Genomic DNA, 4930 nt, shown 5'->3' with positions numbered 1-4930 from the left:
TTATTATCCTTTGTGCAGTTTTAAACTGCTATGTCTTTTATTTTCTTTTGTTATTTCTTTAAGATTAAATCAAATTGTTTCACTTTTATTTCTCTCACAAAATTTTAAAAATAATTTTAATTTATATTGATAGCCAAACACAACAACAACAACATCAACTCCAACTCTAATTTCAGCTTTAAAAAAAATATTATTTTCATGACCAAACGAGTGAATTAGGCACCAACCAAGTACCAATAACCGAATGAGAAACAAATGAAAAAATAAAAGAAGAAGAAAGACGTGAGTAGGCACCGAAAACAAATGAGAAATTAGGAAAAGAAAAAGTCCAAATTAGTCGAGGCCTCAAGCAGATACCAAAAAAAAAAAGTTTGGTGTTCGGGAAAGAGCCCCACCATAAGGGTGTATTATACACAATCTTACCTTGTATTCCTGCAGAAGCTGTTTTCAAGGTTTGAACTCATGACATCTTAATCGCATGACAACATCTTTATCAAATACCGAACACCAAAAAATAAAAAATAAATAAAAAATTAGTAAAATATAAAAGCCGCCAAGACTTCAAACAGATACAGAACACCAAAAAATAGAAAAAAAGTGAATGACTTAAACCCGCGACCTCCTGATCACATGATAACAACATTAATTGATACCGAACACCAAAAAAAAAAAGAAGAGAAATTAGGAAAAGAAAGATACCGAACACCAAATTGTAAAAAATGTAATGGGGTGAGAGAGACTCGAACTCTCGACCTCAAGCAGATACAGAACACCAAAAAATAAAAAAAAAGTGAATGACTTAAACCGGCGACCTCCTTATCACATGATAGCAACATTAATCGATACCAAACACCCAAAAAAAAAAAAGAGAAATTAGGAAAAGAAAGATACCGAACACCAAAAAATTGTAAAAAATGTAATGAGGTGAGAGAGGCTCGAACTCTTGACCTCAAGCAGATACAGAACACCAAAAAATAGAAAAAAAAGTGAATGACTTAAACCGGCGACCTCCTGATCAAATGATAGCAGCATTAATTGATACCGAACACCAAAAAATAGAAAAAAAGTGAATGAATTAAACCGGCGACCTCTTGGTCAAATGATAGCAGCATTAATCGATACCGAACACCAAAAAAAAGAAGAAGAAGAGAAATTAGGAAAAGAAAGATACCGAACACCAAAAAATTGTAAAAAATGTAATGGGGTGAGAGGGGCCCGAACTCTCGACCTCAAGCAGATACAAACCACCCAAAAATAGAAAAAAAGTGAATGACTTAAACCCGCGACTTCTTGATCACATGATAACAACATTAATTGATACTGAACACCAAAAAAAAAAGAAGAGAAATTAGGAAAAGAAAGATACCGAACACCAAATTGTAAAAAATGTAATGGGGTGAGAGAGACTCGAACTCTCGACCTCAAGCAGATACAGAACACCAAAAAATAAAAAAAAAGTGAATGACTTAAACCCGCGACCTCCTGATCACATGATAGCAACATTAATCGATACCGAACACCAAACAAAAGAAAAAAGAAGAGAAATTAGGAAAAGAAAGATACCGAACACCAAAAAATTATAAAAAATATAATGGGGTGAGAGAGGCTCGAACTCTTGACCTCAAGCAGTTACAGAACACCAAAAAAAAAAAAGTGAATGACTTAAACCCGCGACCTCCTGATCACATGATAGCAACATTAATCGATAACGAACACAAAAAAAAAGAAGAGAAATTAGGAAAAGAAAGATACCGAACACCAAAAAATTGTAAAAAATGTAACGGAGTGAGAGAGGCCCGAACTCTCGACCTCAAGCAGATACAGAACACCAAAAAAATAGAAAAAAAGTGAATGACTCAAACCCACGACTTCCTGATCACATGATAGCAACATTAATCGATACCGAACACCAAAAAAAAAAGTGAAATTAGGAAAATAAAGATACCGAACACCAAAAAATTGTAAAACAGGTAATGGGGTGAGAGAGGCTCGAACTCTCATCACATGATAGCAGCATTAATCGATACCGAACACCAAAAAATTGTAAAACAGGTAATGGGGTGAGAGAGGCTCGAACTCTCATCACATGATAGCAGCATTAATCGATACCGAACACCAAAAAAAAATAAAGTGAAATTAGGAAAATAAAGATACCGAACACCAAAAAATTGTAAAACAGTAATGGGGTGAGAGAGGCTCGAACTCTCGACCTCAGGATTACTCAGAAGCTATGAGACCTACGCGCTAGCCAACTGCGCCACCACCCCTTTTGTGATAAATTCATCAATTAATTAATTTTACCTATTACTTTTCTTTTTCACGTTTCTACCACAAGTCAAATAGACAAAATTTTGCCCAAAACTGCCACTGTTCTCTGCTCTATCTACTTTACCAGTCTAGGGTTTTTCAAATCTCTCTCATTCATCCCCCAACAAACTCATTCAGGTACTTTTTTTGGCTCTTCTCATTATTTTTTTTTGCTTTTTTGAAGTATTATTTTCTTGTTTATGCAAAATTTTCTTTGATTTCATGGTTAAAAAGTGAGAAAAAAGGGTTTAAAATGGAATCTTGTTAGTTTTTTTTATTCAACAACATAACTAGTGTAGTTTAACAAGTGGGGTTTTGGGAAGGGTAGAGTGTACCCTTACCTCGTAGAGATAGAGAAACTGTTTCTGATAGACATTCGATTCAAGTAAAAAGTTGGAAACTTTCACTTACCTTAATTATGAGTTGAGTTTCTTTAGTTGAATGTTAATGGAACTTAAGAACAACGGGAAATAGTGGTAAGTTAGAGTGTGTGTGCAGGCCTTATCCCTACCTCGTAGACATAGAGAGACTGTTTCTGATAGACCCTTGGTTGAAGTAAGAAGTTGAGTTGAAAACTTTCAACAAAAACATACCTAGTGCAATTTGACGAGTGGGGTTTAGGGAGGGTTGAGTGTACGCAAACTTTACCCTTACCTCGTAGAGATAGTGAGACTGTTTCTGATCGACCCTTGGTTAAAGTAAGAAGTTGGAAACTTCCAACAAAAACATACCTAGTGCAATTTGACAAGTGGGGTTTGGGGATGGTAGAGTGTATGTAGGCCATAGCCTTTATCTCGTAGAGATAGAGAGACTGTTTCTGATAGACCCTTGATTTGAGTAAAAAGTTGCAAACTTTCACTTACCTTAATTATGAGTTGAGTTTTTTAGTTATTGAATTATTAATGGAGCTTAAGATTTTTGGGAAGTAGTGGTATGTTGGAGTGTATGCAGGCCTTATCCTACCTCAGATAGAGATATTGTTTCCGATAGACCCTGGTTAAAGTAAAAGTTGGAAACTTTCAACAAAAACATACCTAGTGTAATTTGACAAGTGGGGTTTGGGGAGGGTGAAGTGTACGCAGACTTTACCCCTACTTCGTAGAGATGGAGAGACTGTTTTTGATAGGCACTTGGTTCAAGTAAAAGTTGAAAACTTTTACTTACCTTAATTATGAATTGAGTTTCCTTAGTTATTGAATATTAATGGAACTTAAGAACAATGGGAAGTAGTGGTATGTTAGAGTGTATGCAGGCCTTACCCCTACTTCGTAGAGATAGAGAGATTGTTTTTGATAGACCCTTGGTTTAAGTAAAAAAGTTTCTAACTTTCAACAAAAAACATACTTAGTGCAATTTGACAAGTGGGGTTTGGAGAGGGTAGAGTGTACACAGACTTTACACCTACTTCGTAGAGATAGAGAAACTATTTTTGATAGACCCTTGGTTAAAGTAAAAGTTGGAAACTTTCAACAAAAACATACCTAATGTAGTTTGACAAGTGGGGTTTGGGGAGGGTAGAGTGTACGCAAACTTTACCCCTACTTCGTAGGGATAGAGAGATTGTTTTTGATGGACCCTTGGTACAAGTAATAAGTTGCAAATTTTCAACAAAAACATACTTACAATTTGACAAGTGGGGTTTGGGGAGGGTGGAGTGTGTGCAGACTTTACCCTTACCTCGTAGAGATAGAGAGACTGTTTATGATAGACCTTTGGTACAACTAAAAAGTTGCAAATTTTCAACAATACATACCTAGGGTAGTTTGAGAAGTGGGGTTTGGGGAGGGTAGAGTGTACACTGACTTTACCCCTACTTCGTATTCGTTGAGAGATTATTTCTGATAAACCCTTGGTTAAAGTAAAAGTTGAAAACTTCCAACAAAAACATACCTAGTGTAATTTAACAAGTGGGATGTGGGAGGGTAGTGTGTATGCAGTCTTTATCTTTACCTCGTAGAGATGGAGAGCCTGTTTTTGATAGACTGTTGGTACAACCAAAAAGTTGCAAACTTTCAACAAAAACATACCTAGTGTAATTTGACAAGTGGGGTTTGGGGAGGGCAGAGTGTACATAGGTTTTACCCTTTATCTCGTAGAGATAGAGAGACTGTTTCTAATAGACCCTCGTCTAATAGACCCTCGATTCAAGTAAAAAGTTGCAAACTTTCACTTACCTTAATTATGAGTTGAGTTTCTTTAGTTATTGAATCTTAATGGAACTTAAGAACAATGGAACTAGTGGTATGTTAGAGTGTACGTAGGCCTTACCCCTACTTTGTAGAGATAGAGAGTGCTTGTGATAGACTCTTGGTACAAGTAAAAAGTTGCGAACTTTCAGCAAAAACATACCTAGTGTAGTTTAACAAGTGGGGTTTGGGTAGGGTAGAGTGTACGCAGACTTTACCCTTACCTCGTAAAGATAGACTGTTTCTGATAAGCCCTTGCTTACAAGTAGAAATTTGCAAACTTTCAACAAAAACATACCTAGTGCAATTTGACAAGTGGGGTTTGGGGAGGGTAGAGTGTACGCAAACGTTATCCTTACCTCGTAAAGATAGAGACACTGTTTCTAATAGACCCTCGGTACAAGTAAAAGTTACAAACTTTCAACAAAAGCATACCT

At 36.2% G+C, this 4930-nt stretch overlaps 1 protein-coding gene and 1 non-coding gene across 2 annotated transcripts in view; one reads left to right on the top strand and one right to left on the bottom strand.

Moving 5' to 3' along the window:
• Nucleotides 1-2182: 2182 nt before the first annotated feature.
• TRNAM-CAU lies at nucleotides 2183-2267 on the bottom strand. The gene is given in 2 exon segments: nucleotides 2183-2218; nucleotides 2230-2267. It is a non-coding gene; the product is annotated as a tRNA-Met (tRNA).
• A 35-nt stretch (nucleotides 2268-2302) lies between these two features.
• LOC107850769 (prostatic spermine-binding protein) overlaps nucleotides 2303-4930 on the top strand; it is a 6635-nt gene continuing 4007 nt past the window's right edge. The window contains exon 1 of the mRNA XM_016695520.2: nucleotides 2303-2445. The gene's annotated coding sequence lies outside the window, so the exon portion shown is untranslated. The remainder of the gene's footprint in view (nucleotides 2446-4930) is intronic.

Source organism: Capsicum annuum, chromosome 1 (genome assembly GCF_002878395.1).
Source record: "Capsicum annuum cultivar UCD-10X-F1 chromosome 1, UCD10Xv1.1, whole genome shotgun sequence".
Classification (NCBI taxonomy): domain Eukaryota; kingdom Viridiplantae; phylum Streptophyta; class Magnoliopsida; order Solanales; family Solanaceae; genus Capsicum; species Capsicum annuum.
This window is presented reverse-complemented; position numbering and strand designations above follow the sequence as displayed.